This window comes from Numida meleagris, chromosome 3 (genome assembly GCF_002078875.1).
Source record: "Numida meleagris isolate 19003 breed g44 Domestic line chromosome 3, NumMel1.0, whole genome shotgun sequence".
Lineage (NCBI taxonomy): Eukaryota > Metazoa > Chordata > Aves > Galliformes > Numididae > Numida > Numida meleagris.
In genome coordinates, this window is record NC_034411.1 from 82,809,433 (window position 1) to 82,827,181 (window position 17,749).

The window sequence follows — 17,749 nt, forward strand, 5'->3', positions numbered from 1 at the left end:
AACTACTTTAACTCTGGAATATATTCCAGTAATACAACAACATTACAAATACCATTTCAAAACCTTTATTCAGAAAGAAATCTAAGTTAGGAAAATGAAGTGCACTATGCAAAGCAGAGGACTGGTTAGTTACGGCTGTTGGAGATTTACAGGAAAAGTCAGTTTATTCTTGTATGAACAGCTTTTGCTCATGCCAAATTGCTACTGGATAAGAAATCTTGTAAGGGTACAACAGATGGAATCAAAATATTTCAGCCTCACCAACAGCCACTTACTAGAAATCTGAGTTTGACTGAATAAGACTGTGAGAATGTTTGCTTTTCCAACATTAACAAATTTTTTTGCCAAACATGAGGTGATGATATGACATGAAATCTAAGTTACCAAACAATAAGAATACCAGATTTCCAAGCTCAGTGTGAACTAATACACATCTCATACATCATTGATCACTCAAGTAATATGAGGAAAAAACTAAGATGAAAATGGGCTTTTTGGGGATTTGTTCCCCAAAATATCACAAGGTCTCCTATTCATCCTATTTATGACAACATTTTCATTAGGAATGTTATTAATACACTTTTTTTTTTTAAAGTAAATGTCATTTTTACCTCAGTGAATTGTCGTAAGACTTCCTTTAAAGCGTCATTTTCCAAACTCTGTGTTCCCACCACACATATCCCCAGTCTCCAGGCAAGCAGGGTCATAACCAGCTACCAGAACTGGCAGAGAGCTACCATGCCTGCCAGGCTCAAGCTCTGTCACTCACTGCATATGGAGAGCATAAGCAGAGTACATGGGACATCGCCACAGCAGTGCTCCCAGTCTTGCAGAATGGTAGCACACTACAGCGTACCCTTTGCAAAGTAAAGTCACTGCTCTTTCGCATCAGAAATGTCACAGGTGCCAACCTGGACACATTCAATAAGCCAGAAGTTCTAGGAATCAAATCTGGATTCAGCTATGGAGCAGTGCTGTTTTCATTCCGCCTGTTGCCTCAACAAGAAAGCACTGCTAGTCTCAGAGTTCAAGCTGCAAGAATAAAAGCGTGCAAGCACTCATCTCCTCTTTGCAGCATCTGGTATTTTCTATAAAGACAAGGTTATGTTGCATTCCGTATTTCAATAAGAGGCTTCTGGAACTGGTCTTTACTACAGTTTTTCCCTTGTCAGCAAGGAACTGCTGAAAGGCTTACTGTTTTCAAGTGAACAACTTATATTCTTTTTCCATATGCAGAAATAAAAGGAAAATGAAGGGAACTGTGACCTTACAAAAATGTTTTTGTAAGTTAACAGCACCTGCTGCAAAGTCCTCAGCCAGCAACCCAAGTGATTCCTTTAACTGTGACAAAAACCTCAGAAATAAAATGTGCTTGCAGGACGAGCTTGCAGGGAAAGGAGGAGGAAGCTGAGGGATGTTTGTGGCTATGGCATTTGTCTTCCAAGTAACCATTTCACTTGACGTCCTGCTTTCCTAGAAATGGCTAAACATCTGCCAGCCAATAGGAAGCAGTGAATAAATACCTTATTTTACGATGGAACAGTTCAGTTAGAAGGGACTTTCAAAGATCATCTAGTCCAACTGCCTGACCATTACACGGCTAGCCATGAGTTTAAGCATATTATTGAGGGCATTATTCAAATGCCTCTTGAACATTATCAGGCATGGAGCCATCTGTTCTTAGAGAGCGGAGTGCAACACATCCCTCTGTTTCCCCTCCTCAGGGAGCTGCAGAGAGCAGCGAGGTCACCTCTCAGCCTCTCCTCTCCAGAGTAGACAATACAAGTGCCCTCAGCCTCTCCTCACAAGAGGGACATTCCAGCCCTTCTACCAGCTTTGGTGCCCTCTCTGGATACTTTCAAGGGCCAGAACAGCCTTTTTACGTTGTGGAGACCAGAACTGAATGCAATATTCAAGGTGAGGCCATACGAACATAGAAGTGGGAGAATCACCCCTTCTGACCAGCAGGTTCAATGCACTCCGAAATGCGGTTTGCTCTCCTGGCTGCCAGAGCACAGTGCTGGCTCATGCTAAGCCTGCTGTCACCAGCACCCCCCACATCTCTCTCTGCCAAGCTGCTTTCCAGCCACTCATCTCCCAGCCTGTACCTGTGTCCAGCATTACTCCATCTCAGGTGCAGATTCCAGCATTTGCCTTTGCTGGACTTCATGCTGTTGCTGACTGTCCAATGCTCCAAGGTATCTAGATCCCTCTGCAGGGCCACTTGTTATTCAAGGGAGTTAAAAGCATCTCTTAGTTTAGTATCATCAGCAAACTTGCTGAGGATGCACTCCACTCCTGCATCCAGATCACTGATAAAAGAGTTGAACAGAATTGGCCATTGTACTAAGCCCTAGCAAACACCACTGTCCAGAAGGCAGATGTAGCCCCATTTACTACAGTGCTTTGAGTTCTGAGATTCAGCCAGTTCATCACCCAGCACAGCATGAATATGTTCAACTCACAGTTGGACAATCTGACCAGAAGGATACTGCGAGGGTCTGAAATCCAGAAAGATTACGCCCACTACCTGCTTTTCATCCACCAAGTGGGTGACCCTATCATAGGAGGTCAGATTACTAAGGCAGGATTTCCCCTGGTGAACTCATGTTGACTACACTAGAAAACTGCTTTGTTCTTAAACTGCACTTTCAACATCCCCCAGGACAACCTTCATATTTTTTCCAGTGACTTTGCTTTGTTTGCATATGAAGCTTTTGCTTTACCTGTTAAACCACCTTAGCCCATGAGTTTTCTCACTTTTACCCTTCCAGTTCTGTCTCCCACCCCACCAAAGGGCAGCGATCAAGTAGCTGCGTGCTACTGGCATTAGCCATAACACCCATAACATCCGTGTTCACTATAGCAGTACACTCACCAACCTTCCTCTACCACATACCTTTTTTTGCTCACCTCCTTTGCAGGTTAAACAGACTGAAGTATGTAGATAGTAATGCTGCACCACTCACTCTTCTTTTCTACTGATCTATTCCCCTACACTAACAAGTTGTAGTTCAGGCACAGGAATTTCTTACTGTGTAAACACAATTTCATTCTCGGATAATCCCCAAATTCTCCTGTAACAATATTACTAATCTTCAGAGCAGCACTTGCTGTGGACTTCAAGATATGAATTTAAGGAAAGAACAAGGGGAGGAACAAGCTGAAGACAGAATCAAGCCTTTCTGGGGGCCAACCCACAAAACACAACGCACAAATACTGCTCTATGAGATGCTTAACACTTGCTTTTTAAGAGATACAGCTGCTGTATTTGCTCACCCAGTGAATGAAAATCAAAGTAATTTAGGTGGGAACTGGGAATAAACCTCCTGAGGTCCTTCAAGCCCATCTGATGCTCTAAGCAGACCTAATTAGATCAGGCTACTCAGGGCTTTGTTCAGTTGTCTTAAACACCTCTAAGGTATGTTCCCATCACCTCTGAGCAGCTTGCTAGAGTATTTCACTGCCTCATGGTTAACAAAACCAAAAAATAAAAAACTTATTTCTATCTAATCAGAATATATCACCCCAGATAAAGCTGAAATGAGTTTTGCATTTTCTCTAAAGGTATCTTCTTGTTTCATAAAACTATGGAGTTTCTTCTCTGAGATAGCATTAGATGAAATACAATTCAAATGAACTTGGTGAAATGATTGTCTGTCATGCTAGAACATCAACCGTGGTATCAGCTTGGTATCAGTTGAACGTGACTGGGAGGAGATTACCTTTTAAGTAGTGCTCCTCACACTTGCTGTAACCAGATTTCTGTGACACAAGAGAAAAACTCCTCATTTTTTTCTAAAGAGCTTGTTTAACATTATTACTAAGTCTCAGTGACCACTCACTACCTCAACTTTGAATCTACCTGCAAGTCCCCGTGCACTCAGGAAGAACAGGTTATTCACAGTGAATCACTTCCTCTTGCAGAAATTCCTACAGGACTACTACAGCCTTTCAACCTACTAAGGAAGTCCTATGCCATAAAGCTTTAACTGTTTAAGTACTTCACTAAAATTACATAAAAGATTCATGTTCCCTCCTGCTTAAAAAAAGAGCTAGCATACAAGAAGGGTACGGCACCCAATGACCAAACATGGATCAAATCAAAAACCAAAATCATTTTCCCAGCCACGCAAGGAGGTACAGCTCCTCAGTCCTTGTCAGCACATCCATTTTTTTCCCCAAAAATCAGAGACAGGCACAGCTTTGACAAACAGAACTGCTTTTACCAAATCCCAGCTGCAGTTAGTTGCTTGGCAACGCTGCCCCTAAGCATCAACCTCCTGTCCAGGTTCTGCTCTGACAAGGGCTGAGCTACCTGCCACATGACAGGACAGTCTGTAGGAAGCAAGTACCTTTCCTCAAGAGATGAAGGGCAACTGAAGGTCTGGGTTAACTGAGACAGTCAGCATGCTGACCTGGGCAATTTTTCACATCCCCCATAAAACATGTCACTGTATCTGTGAGCTACAGAATTACTGCTCTCCATATCCACAGCTACTACAAACTTGGAGCGCTAGAAAGCTCTCTGAACCTCTAAGTTCCTCCTCCTCTTCAGACAGTGACCCCAGAACACTGAAGCAACTGGCTCCTCTAATGGGAGGAACACAGATCAACTCTTATGTGTTTTGGCTAAGGTGGAAACAAAATAGGAATGCAGGTTCTCTTGGTCAGGTCAAATATTTTGTCAGCAAGCAGGACTACTTGGCAGGACATACTCATATGTATGTATGTTTAACACCTAGTGGAAAGCAACAGTGAGACGAGCAAGAGCAGGGAATAAATAAGGGTTGGTTCTATACCACATGATCAGACCACTGTAAACAAAGGCAAGTATGAAATTAGATACTCATTCAAATCTAAGTTGACTAAGTCTTCACAAATAAGATAAAACAGCTTTATGGCACATAAAGTCATTCAAGAGAAAAACCACAGAATCCCAGAATGGGATTGAGTTGGGAAAGACTTTAAAGACCATCCAGTTCCAACACCCTGCCATGGGCAGGGTCATCACCCACTAGATCAGCTGCCCAGGGCCCCATTCAACCTGGCCTTGAATGGCCTCCAGCAGATCCACAACTTCTTAAGACAACCTGTTCCAGTCCCTCTCTGCCGTTTAAGAATTTTTTCCTAATGTCTAATCTAAATCTCCTCTTTTAGTTTAAAGACATTACCACTTGTTTTATCACTACACTCCCTGACATAGTCTTTCCCCATCTTTCCTGGAGGCCTCTTTTAGGAACTGTATTTTAGGAACTGTAAGGCTGCAATGAGGTCTCCCCAGAATCTTCTCTCTCCAGGCTGATCAAGCCCAGCTCCCTCAGCCTGCCTTCACTGGAGAGGTGCTCCTGCCTTCTGATGACCTTCATGGTCCTCTCCTGGTCTCATTTTAATAGGTCCATGCCATTCCTATGCTAATGGCTCCAGCTGAATGCAGAAGAGTAATATCACTCAAATCCTCAGCAGACATTAATCAGGTAAGATGCCAAATCAGGGGAGTAGGAAATCTGAAAGAGTTTCTGTTTTGCCCCTAGTCTGCCAGGGGGCATCGTTTTTAGTCATAATACAGAGATCCAACCAGCAGTCATAAAATCCAGGGAGATTTCTTACAGAGAAGGGATCAATGAAAGTAAGTCTTACTAGTAAAGACCAAAGTGAGGAAGCCTTTTCCATACCTCTTACCTCCAGGTGCCCTGCCCCATTCAGTAGCAGGTCCACATCTTCTCCAGCCCTCTTTTCACTGCCAGCGCATCCGCAGAAGTCTTCCTGTTGTGCTTCACACTCCTTACCAAATTCAACTTCAAGCAGATTTTTCTTTTCCTCCCTAACCCCATCCCTGCATGCTTGGACAGTCCCTCTATGTTCTGTCTGGATCACCTGTCTCTGCTTTCACCTCTTATGTCGCTTCCTTTGTCTGAGGTTTGCCAGGAGCAACTTGCTCATTTATGCAGGCTCCCTGCTGCTTTTGCTTGATTTCCTGCTCATTGGGATGTGCTCCTCTACAGCAAAAAGAAGTGACCCTTAGAAATAAAAAATAACATTAAAAATAGTCAAAACCAGCTCCCCTGGACTCCTCTCTTTCCTAGACCCCAGCACTCAAGTAATTCTTCCAAGCATATCCCTGAATAGGCCCAAGTCTTATCACCTGAAGTGCAGTTACAATTCTGCTCTTTGTTCCCTAAACTCTTCCATCTCACAGTCACCGCAGCCAAGACCTCCCCCAGCCTTTACATCCTCAGCCTGTCCTCCTTTGTTGGTAACAGGTCAGTCAGGTCCATCTGAGCATCTAACTTTGTCCTTAACCACTTGTGCTGAAAAACGATCATTAATACACTTCCACGAACCTCCTAGACTGCTTGCTTCCTGCTGTGCTGTCCCTATGGCAAATATTGTGGTTCAAGTCCCCTACAAACTCCACAGCTTATGAACGTCAGGGTTCTTCAAGTTCTCTGAAGAAGGGCTGTGGTTGTTTCACACTGACAGCTAGTCAAAGTCCACCACACTGCTCCCTCAACACCCCTCCTCAAAAGAACAGGAGGGGAAAATATGAAAAAAGGCTCAAGGGTTGAGATAAGGACAGGGAGATCACTCACTATCATGGGCAAAACAGACTCAGCATAAGGGAGATTAACATAATTTACTGCCTATTGCTAATAACGGATTAGAGCAGTGGGAACTGAGAGGAAACTAAATATACCTTCCCCCTATCCGCCCTCTTCTTCCTCCTCCCTCCAGCAGCACAGGGAATGGGGGCAGCGGTCAGTCCATAATGATTTGTCTCTGCCGCTCCTTCATGGTCACTCCTTCAGGGGCAGAGTGCCCCTGCTCCACATGGGGTCCCTCCCACCAGATGCCATCCTTCCCAAACTCATCCCACATGGGCATCCCACAGGCTGTAGTCTCCAAGCACCGCTTCAACACGGCTCCGTACCACGGGGCCCATCCTTCAGGAGGTGCTCCACACAGGTCCCTATGGACGGCAGCTCTCCCAGCCCTCCTGCCCCACTGTGGGCTCCTCTACACATACTGCAGGTCCAGACTGGGTCTGCTGCTGTGGAGCATCTCCGTGGGCTGCAGCTCCTTCAGGCCACATCCACTGCTGCACCGTGGGTTCTGCCACGGCTGCACAAGGAGATGTGCACCATGTGCAAGCTGCACCAAGTTGGGAGGGAGTGCTGACCTGCCAGAGGGTAGAAAGGCACTACAGAGGGATCTGGATAGACTGGAACAATGGGCCAAGGTAAACCATATGAGTTTCAAGAGGGCCAAGTGTCAGGTCCTGCACTTTGGTCACAACAACCCCAGGCAACCCTACAGGCTTGGGGAGGAGTGGCTGGAAAGCTGCCTGACGGAAAGGGACACACCTTGGTGTGCTGATGGACAGTCGGCTGGATATGAGCCAGCAGTGTGCCCAGGTGGCCAAGAAGGCCAATGGCATCCTGGCTCGTATCAAGAATGGTGTGGTGAGCAGGACTAGGGAAGTAATCCTGCCCCTGTACTTGGCATTGGTGAGGCCCCACCTCGAGTACTGTGTTCAGTTTTGGGCGCCTCAGTACAGGAAGGACATTGAGGTGCTGGAGCAGGTCCAGAGAAGGGCAACAAGGATTGTGAAGGGCTTGGAGAATTTGCCCTACGAGGAGAGACTAAAGGAATTGGGGCTGCTTAGTCTGGGGAAGAGGAGGCTGAGGGGAGACCTCATTGCTCTCTTCAAATACCTGAAAGGTGACTGCAGCGGGAGCGGGGTTGGTCTCTTCTCACTGGTGACAGGTGACAGGACAAGGGGAAATGGCCTCAAGTTGCGCCAGGGGAGGTTTAAGTTGGATATCAGGAAAAACTTCTTTACAGAAAGGGTTGTTAAGCACTGGAATAGGCTCCCCAGGGAGGTGGTTGAGTCACCATCCCTGAATGTGTTTAAAAACCGTTTGGATGTGGTGCTCAGGGATATGATTTAGCCGTGGGTTGTTAAAGTTAGGGTAGTATGGTGAGGTTGCAGTTGGGCTTGATGATCTTGAAGGTCTTTTCCGACCTGAGCAAGTCTATGATTCTATGTGGTACCCATGGGCTGCAGAGGGTCAGCCTGCTCCACTATGGGCCTCTTCCAGGTTGCAGGGAGCTTCTGCTCTACACATGGAGCACCTCCTGCCCTTCTTCTGCACTGACCTTGGTGGCTGCAGGACTGGTTTTCTCACATGTTCTCACTCCTTTCTCCCAGTTGCTGTGCAGCAGTTTTCCCTTTCACAAAACTGCTCTCCCAGAGCACACCCAGGATCACTCATTGACCAGTTCTGGCAACAATGGGTCCCTTTTGGACCCATCTCTGACCTGACATGGGGCAGCTACTGTGCTCCTCACAAAGGCAACCCGTGCAGCCTCCCTGGTACCAAAACTCTGTCACATAAGCACGGTACAGGAAGGCCTCATTCCTGCTTTTTCCTGCAGGTGGTGGGGAGCAGACACCTACACCATCACCTACACTGGCCTGCCCTCTAGCCCTGACCCATAAGCTCTTAAGCTCATCATCCACCTCTGGGCAAAGCTGCACATGCAGGCCCACCGTTCTGACAGAATGTGGCTACTCTCCATCCTCATCAGCCCAGTCTGTCCCTCCTAAAACACCTATATCCACCTCTTGCTTGCAAAATTGGAGGACTGCAGTCTCACCATGTCTCTGTGATACCAGTAAAATCATAGCTCAGCTAACTCGTATTTACTCTACCATAATATCAGAAAACTACCTGTTGCTGCCAGTATGGTGAAGCTGGATTCAAGCAGTTACAGATATAGCAGCGTTACTCTTAAAGCACCTCAACATTACAATAGAGATGTCACTGTACATTACCTGCTCACAAGGTAAACTCATTAAGTCTTAGGGAATTTACCTCTGGCCTCCTGGGAGAACAATTCAAAGCATCTAAGTTAGTAACGTAAAGCTGAATAGTGCCCAAATGAACACCAGTGAGCTAGCTGAGGAAGATGTGACACTTGTGCAAAATTAATTTTGACTACTCCCTGAGCAATAGCTACTAACTGACTCTTTATTAATCCCCTTAGGAAATCTAGATTAAGGAGGGAACCACCCCTACAGGAAAGGTACCTCCCTAGAAGTCTACTTATCATATACATGTATCTGGTTGCCTCCTCCCTGCTGTTGACAAGGACTTCTTAGGGCTGCATCAAAGCTGCTTTCTCTACAGTGTCCAGACCAAAGAGGGAAGATGCACAAGACAGCGTCAGTCTCAGCTGCACAAGAAGAGATCTAGGTGCAAAGCAAAGCTTACTATCTGGCACCAACAACGTCCTGCAGGGACACCTTTTTCACCTCACTGAAGAGTATCAAAGCCACATCTTAGGTATCTTTAGGAGAGGGACACCAGTAGTTCCTGGCAAAAGAAGTGGGACATCCTGCACTTAGGCACATGGTCTCATCAGTACTACCAATCACTCTTTCATAACCTGCCCCCACAAAGGAAAAAGCTTAAACTGACAGAGCCTATACTTCTGAAAATAGGGCTGAAAACTAAGTTAAGGATTTCTGCATCTACGTAATCCACCCCTGTTGATCTAAAAGGTTATAATAAATATAAGTAATCAAAACAAACGAAAAAAGCAGCACACCCAACAACCACACAAGTCCTGCAAATATTTGTATTCGAAGACAAAGGAAGATTTAAGTTGCAAGGAATCTCCAAAGGTCATCTAGGACAGTCACCTAACCAGACTACAGCATGCCACTTGCAACCTCATCCAATCTAGGCCTGCTATGTCCTGAAGAATGCAGTTTTCACACAGAAATATCATGTTAAAAGCTTTGGTAAAAAGCCTTCAGAAAGTATAAAGAACTTCAACAGCAGGAATATGCATTTGCAAACGTGTGCTTTTACAAATCAAACAGATTTTCTCTGGCTTATTTCAGAATATTTTCCCATACTGTGAGAGTCAGGAGGTGGAAAGAAATCCCTTCCTTGAAAGACTCCACCTGCTAGGTCACCCAGTACTGTAACAACCCCACCGCCCCATTCCACTTGCTTACAAGTTCTCAGCTAAATCCACTGCACTTCTCCCAGCTGGAATGTGAAGGGTCTTCTACAGAACTTTATTCCTCACGTGTGACAGCTAACTTTTCAGCTCCCAGAACCACAATAGCAACCTGTTCTTAAGGTAAACCAAGTAAGAAAAACAACAACAAAAAAAAAACATTGAGGTATCGAAGCAGAGGATCAGGACAAAACGAAACAAAAGCAAGTCACCAAATCAACTAAATAGTAGAAATACCTTTACAAACAAGGAGGTTCACTTGCATTTAAGTTCAACTCCCAGCCACAAAAGAGATCATATACAAGGAATCAATAATCCACAAAAAAAAAAAAACCTAACGGTCTGAATAGCTAAATACAGCTGGAATAGTCCAGATACGTTTTCATTACTAGTTTGTCCAATTTAAACTAGATTTTTATTTACAGAGAAGAGCCAGGAAACACTGTCACTTTAGAAAGCAGCACAGGAAAACTTCATGGAAACCTGGTGGAACATGGATGTTGTCTACCTTGACTCTGACACTGTCTCCCATAACATCCCTGTGGTCCCAGAGTTGTTCAGTATCTTCATCAGTGATCTAGAAGAAGGAATAGAATGCACCCTCAGCAAGGCTGCTGACGATACAAAGCTGGGAGGAGTGGATGGTGCACCAGAAAGCTGTGCTGCCATTCAGCAAGACCGGGACAGGCTGGAGAGCTGGGTGGAGAGGAATCTTACGAGGATCGGCAAGGGCAGCTGCAGAGTCCTACACCTGGAATGGTATAACCGCACCCATCAGCCAGGAAGGAGCCCTGCAGAGAAGGACCTGGGTGTCCTGGCAGACAACAAGCTGGCCTTGCGGCCAAGAAGGCCAATGGTATCCCAGGGTGCATTAAAATGGGTGTAGCCAGCAGGCTGATGGAGATGATTCTCCCCTTCTACTCTGCCCTAGTGAGGTCACGTCTGCAGTACTGTGTCCAGTTCTGGGCTCTCCATTTCAAGAAAGACCAGGAACTTCTAGAGAGAGTCCAGCAGAGGGCACAAAGATGACGAGGGGCTAGTGTCAATAGGATGGGGCCAGGCTCTTTTCAGTGATGCCCAGTGACAGGACAAGGGGCAACAGGCCCAAACTGCAACACAGGAAGTTCCATCTGAAGACGAGAAAGAACTTCTTTACCACGAGGGTGACAGAGCACTGGAATGAACTGCACAGAAGCTGTGGAGCCTCCTTCTCTGGAGATATTCAAAACCCACCTGGATGCTTTCCCACGTAAGGAACCTGCTTTAGCAGGGGATTGGATGAGATCTCCAGAGGTCTCTTCCATCTCCTGTGATTTATTTTTGACAGGCAGGTTATTAGGCAGAGATGATTGCCAAGCTACTTTCCACCATACATCAGGATTCCTGGTCAACTGGAGAGGTCCCAGAGAACTAGAGGCTTGCCACTGTGATTCCCATCTACAAGAAGAGTTGTAAGGAGGATGCAGGGAACTACAGGCCCGTTAGCCTGACCTTGGTATCAGGAATGGTTATGGAGTAGGTCATCTTCAGGGAGTTCACACGGCATGTGCAGGACAGCCAGGAGATCAGGCCCAGCCAGGATGAGCTCATAAAAGGCAGGTCCTGCTTGACCAACCTGATCTCCTTCTATGATCGAGCGACCCGCCTGGTGGATGAGGGAAAGGCTGTTGATGTGGTCTACCTAGTCTTCATCAAAGCCTTTGACACTGTCTCCCACAGTATTCTCCTGGAGAAGATGGCAGCCTATGGCTTGGACAGGTACACTCTGTGCTGGGTAAAGAACGGGCTGGAGGGTCAGACTTCTTAAGCAGTGATGAATGGAATTAAATCCAGCTGGTGACCAGTCACAAGGGGTGCTCCCCAAGGGTCGATACTGGGGTCTGTTCAATATCTTTGTTGATGACCTGGATGAGGGGATTGAGTGCACCTTGCAGATAACACCAAGTTAGCAGGAAACGTCAATCTGCCTGGGGACTGGGGGAAGGCCCTACAGAGAGATCTAAACAGGCTGGATTGCTGTGCTGAGGCCAGTGGGATGAAGTTCAACAAGACCAAGTGCTGGGTCCTGCACTCTGGCCACAACAACTCCAGCCAACGCTACAGACTTGGGGCAGAGTGGTTGAAAGACCGTGTGGAGGAAACAGACATGGGCGTATTGGTCAATGCTCGGCTGAACATGAGCCAGCAGTGTTCCCCAAGTGGCCAAAAAGGCAGTATCATCCTGGCTTGTATCAGAAATAGTGTCACCAGCAGGAGCAGGGAAGCAATCTCCCCTCGGTACTCAGCCCTGGTGGGCCCCTCACTACAAGGAAGACATTGAGGCCCTGGAGCACGTCCAGAGAAGGGCAATGAAGTTGGTGAGAGGCCTTATGAGGAGCAGCTGAGGGAGCTGAGATTGTTCAGTCTGGAGAAGAGGAGGCTCAAGGGAGACGTTATTGCTCTCTCCAACAACCTGAAAGGAGGTTCTGGCAAGGTGGATGTTGGTCTCTTCTGCTGAGTAACTAGCAACAGAACTAGAGGGAATGGCCTCAAGATGCATCAGGGGAGATTCAAGTGGGATGCTAGGAAAAATTTCTTCTCTGAAAGAGTGGTCAGGCACAGGAATGGGCTGCCCAGGGAGGTGGTTGAGTCACCATCCCTGGAGGTGTTCAATAAGTGTTCAGCTGTTGTATTAAGGAACATGGTTTATTAGGGAAATATTGGTGGTGTGTGGACAGTTGGACTGGATGACCTTGTAGATCTTTTCCAACCTTGGTGATTCTATGATTCTATTAGGAAAATTAACATTAGGTTTCCTTACAGCCCAGTATGTAATAACGGGCTTCGACTACACAAGTTCCAGCACTGCAATTCTTCTTGTTCAGCCTCTCCTCACATTTCCACTTTTTGAGCATCACACAGAACAGATCAAGTTGCCAATCAGATATCAAAGAATTGTATAACTAAAAATTATTGAAAATATTTTCATTGGATACTATAAACTAATGTTTATTTGCTTTAACAAGCAAGAGTGCCAATGTGTCATTTTACCACAATTCCGGTAAAAGATCACCTAGCTAGACTTCATGCCTCATAGCACTTAAAACAAAGAAACCCAACAACAACAACAACAAAAAAAAACAACCCTGCAAAACTCCTAACACAATTTATTCACTTTATCTGATAGTCCAAAAGATCTGCAAGCTTCCAATTATGTTATTGTAACTGCTACAGTTTAAAAAAATCTAAAGCAGTTGACAACTCAGGTAATTGCCTTCTTGATAGGGATGTGAATTTATCAGCAGACTTCAGTAGACAATATGTCTGTATTAAAGTCAACATTCAAATGCAATGCATAACAAACAGAAAACAACTGTCTGGGTTTCAAACATATGCTTTACACTTGAACATTGTTAGGAACAGTGATCAGATTATTACACCCCCTATTTCTGGAGATGGATGCTAGACCAAGATTTCTTGCTCCCAGCTTACATTACAGGCCTACTTGCTCTGATGGCTAGTCCTTCACTACTGCTGAATATCTTGACCCTTTTCAAGAAAGCATCTCCCTCTGTGCTTTGTCACACTCTTCAAAATTGCAAGCATTCTATTCACTACTATTTAACATCAGTGCCCAAGTAATACTGGCCTTGCTGCCAAGCAGTAACACAAGCCTAGAGGACTTGGAGCATGTTGTAATTAGGTACTAAGTACATAGAACTAGCAAGCTGTGAGCCTCTATAGTCAAAAGGGCTGCTGACTGACATTAATAGGTTTTGACTTTGGTTCCATTTAATAAGTCTGTATGAGGTGTTATTTCTTAAAAGATTCAAATATTAGCACAAATAACAATAAAAATGCACTTAGTCTCCCTATACTGTGAAAGAAAATAAAAAAATCAGGTGCTTCAGATGGCTCTCAGTACAGTCTGCACACCAGACTGACAGACAGATCTATAGCTATTTCTCTCTCCTGCAGCCTTCCAGTCCCTGCTAGCTTTACTTACACATACACAGAAAAGGACAAGAGCTGCACCGTAAGACTATACACTATAAGGAATTTCAGTTGCTTGCCTTTTTTCAAAAAGCCACTACCACTGAAGGTACTGTCTACAAACCTTAGCATTTCTTACAAATATTAGGAATAAGTAGCGTAACGCTAGGAAGACATCTACTGCCTTACACAGACAGCTGTTCAGATAGGGATGTAAAGAAGTCAGTAAGCAGACAGGTACTGCACTGACAAATGTCAGCCTTCACTCTTCCAAAAACCCAAGTGATTGCAAAGACAGTTTCAGAGCCTTTGATTCTTAGGCTTCCTGCCCAAAGAGATGACATCTGCGTGGCTGTAAGAGTGAGTGTGGTCCTACAGCAGGTTGCTTCCAGTGTATTTCAGCAGCAGCCGTCGGATTCATGGCAGCTATTCCAACAATTTAAAGGCAAATACAGAACAAAAAGCATTTCCACAAACTGTACCCAAAGTCAGCAATCCTAATTACTGCTTCATGCCTACTCTGGCGGATGTGTCCTCAGCTGCATTCTCCATCTTCCAAAAGGTTTGCAGAACAAAGCAGCTGAGAGTTATAATCCCACATATCATACATGTTAAAAGGCAGGCAAGAAACCTATGGATGGATTTGCTCTAAGATCACTATTAATAATGTTTGTCTTTCTGAAAATAATATGTCATATATTTAAAAACAAGAAAAAAGAAAAAGCCTCCTACAAAAGCAAGTATGCAATAATACAGGAAAGGTGTATGCTTGAAGCTTCTTTATAAGCAGTGCAGATGGTCCTTGGATAGTGAGAACAAGGAGAGCCAGCTCAGTGATTTTGGAGTGAATCAGCAGTAGGAGAAGAACAAGTGCTGAAGATCCCTTTTTTGACGTGAGATGTAAAAGCCAGAAGGTATTAAAGGTAGATACGATCAAAGCAATGAGCGATAAAAATGCAAGTGGGACCACATAAAGTTTGTTAGGGTCAAAAGAATATTTACGAGATCCCAGATGATATCTAGCCACCTAAGAATTTCCAGGGCCTCAAAGAGCTGCAGTTAATACAGATACGCAACCACAGTATATGAGGTTTCAACATCCCTCAGATGTGACAACGTGAACAGATGCCTAGGGGAAATGTAATAGCTAAGGTTTGAGAACAAAAGGAGGGACTCCAGCATCTCTGGTGAGAGAAAGGGATCTGCGATGACAACGTCTTAGCTTCAGTTAAGAGCTCATCCTGAATTTGGGCCAATGCTAGGCATCTGCAAGAACATACTAGAAGCATGCGTTTTAAAGGCCGCCAGAGTAAGAACCAATATGCAAGTGCAACTCATTTCACCATGAAGATCACATCACCTAACAACGAGGTGGGCAGTAAGGAAGCAGAACTCAGGGAATCCTAGAGAACTCAGGGAGGAGGATGATAGACAAGAATGCAAAGCTTGCATTAAAGAAGCTAAAAGAAATTGAACTGACAGTAGTTCAAAGAAAAAAAGAATCAATAACACCAACAAAAAGAAAATACAGGTTCTCTGACATAAGTGAGCCCTAGTTTAGAAGTCCTACATGTTTGTCATGAACAATTTCATGAGTCAGTTTCTGGAAGCCAGGCCTAAGAGAATCCCTAGCGGAGCTGACAGGATGGAACTCCAGCCTGTAATTACAGGTACATGCAGAGACAAAATCAGGGCTGTTCTGATGCAAGCAGAGAAGTCGACTGTCAGCATCTGGGGGAAGCCACGCAAACAGCTCCCAGACCTGGGATCCCAGCAGAGACATCTTGAGGAATCACTGCCTCAGCCATTGCTGTGTGCCACGAGTTATGAAACCAGAACTTCACCAGCAAGCTGTTAGTGCTCAGCCATCACAGGTAAAGTGTAAAACACCTTAGAAGGAAAAAAAAACAAAAAAGCTAGCTGTAACTGAAAGAAATAGCCTCCATTCTTCCTCTTCTGTTGGCCAACAACAAGTTTCAACAAGGGAATGATACGACAGGGCATTACATTTTCATGGCAGGCGAAGGCTTGATATTCGACTAGAGAACCAACTTTCCTTTCGCTTCGGAACCACATCTTCTGGAGGTACACAGATATCCAGATTCTGGGATATAATGCAGTGGCAGCCCAATGCCGTTCACACAGCTCTCCTGCCTAGGAGGAAACTTCCAAAGGTAAGAAGCCTACACAGCCTCCCCAATGTATCACATCCCAGACAGCTGCCCCTAGAACAGCTGGTGCTAACTCTGCTCACTGTTCCACTGCCTCCTCTCCAACCACCAGAAAACCACACACGTAACTACAGGAGCATGGGCAAAGGTAGACAACAGCAAGAAGCTAACAAGATATGAGAAAATAAGAAATGCCAGAACAGGACGAGACACACGTAAATTAAACTTGAGGGAAGAAAACAAAACAAAACCCCATTCATCTTTCCTGGGGGGAAGGGTGAGAGCAAGCCATACCTTTAGCATACAGAAAGACAGCACGGGAGGAAGAGGTTTCAGCAAAAGAGAAAATAGAGAAGACTTTAGAAGTGCAGTCAGATTGCAGATAAGGTAGCTAAGTAGAACAATTTATTACAAAGAAGGAAACTGAATTACAGATTCATTTGGAAGCAGAAGATGGGTTGGACAACAGAGTGGTAGCTGCTCCAGGAACCCAACCGAAAAAAAAAACGCACCAAAGGTCAGAGCTTTCTGCCTCTTCAACCTTTGAGTTGAGACAGAAGAGAGGTATGAAAGCGTCAAAAAAAACAACAGTGCACAGAAATATTCACTAACACAAATACGAAGGAGGCTGGACGTGTCAGTACTGCTGAACTGGAGCAGAAGACACCAGGCAAGGATGACAGAGACTTAACAACACTTTGCCCAGGTGATGGCTAGAAAGAGGGAACTCAGAAGAGAACATAAAACTGAGTTGGAGAATTTGAGACTCTGCTGTTGAGCAGCCTAGCTCTGAGGCCTGAGCTCCTAACAGCACAGGTGTGGGACTCAGCGAGCAGCTCAGCATGGGAATGCCAGTCATGCACAAAGCACACAAGCATGACTTTTCCAGAACCCCCCGGGTTACAGTGAGTCTTTTACAGGGTAGAAGTGTCCCACAACCAGAAGGTAGGATAGCCGTACCAGCAAACCAGTAAGAAGACTTCCTTGCAAATCACAAGGATCTGTTATCTTTGGTGTAATCCACATTATATAATACTTAGATCCATACAGTAGGAGAATAAAATCTGGTTTCTCTCCTTCTCACGTATTAAACACTGCCATCGTGCATGGCACCGCTGGAGTCGCTTTGGTGGGGAAAGCAGCGGCCTGGAAGGGGGCTCGGCACCAGCACGGGGTCACTCGGCCTCACCCAGTAACGCTGAAGCGGAGCACGGCGCTGCGTGCACCTGGCTGCCACACAGGAAGTATTATATTTAGAACAATAAATTACTGTGCAATCGTCTCAGTCAAGGTAACATCTCCACGAAGCGATTCTAAATGAGAGAGGGACATGCCACATTTTGTCCACGTCAGAGCCACAGAACCCAAAGCAAACACAGCCGCAAACGCGTACCTCCTCCAGCGCGGCACCGAGCCACCTGACCGAGCACAGATAACAGCTCGGTAACCCCTCGCGCCGCCCCAGGCCCGGGAAGCCGGGCTCGCTCCGCTTGGTGCCGGCGGGGCACGGAGCGGCCGCGCTCAGAGCCCCGGCGCGGGGCTGCTCCCGGCCCCCGCCGAGACGCGCGCA

General features: G+C 45.6%; 1 protein-coding gene across 2 annotated transcripts in view; it reads right to left on the bottom strand.

The window, feature by feature from the left end:
• The window catches only part of SMAP1 (small ArfGAP 1), a 97,648-nt gene that overhangs the window by 79,520 nt on the left and 379 nt on the right, over positions 1-17,749 (bottom strand). The window lies entirely within an intron of this gene.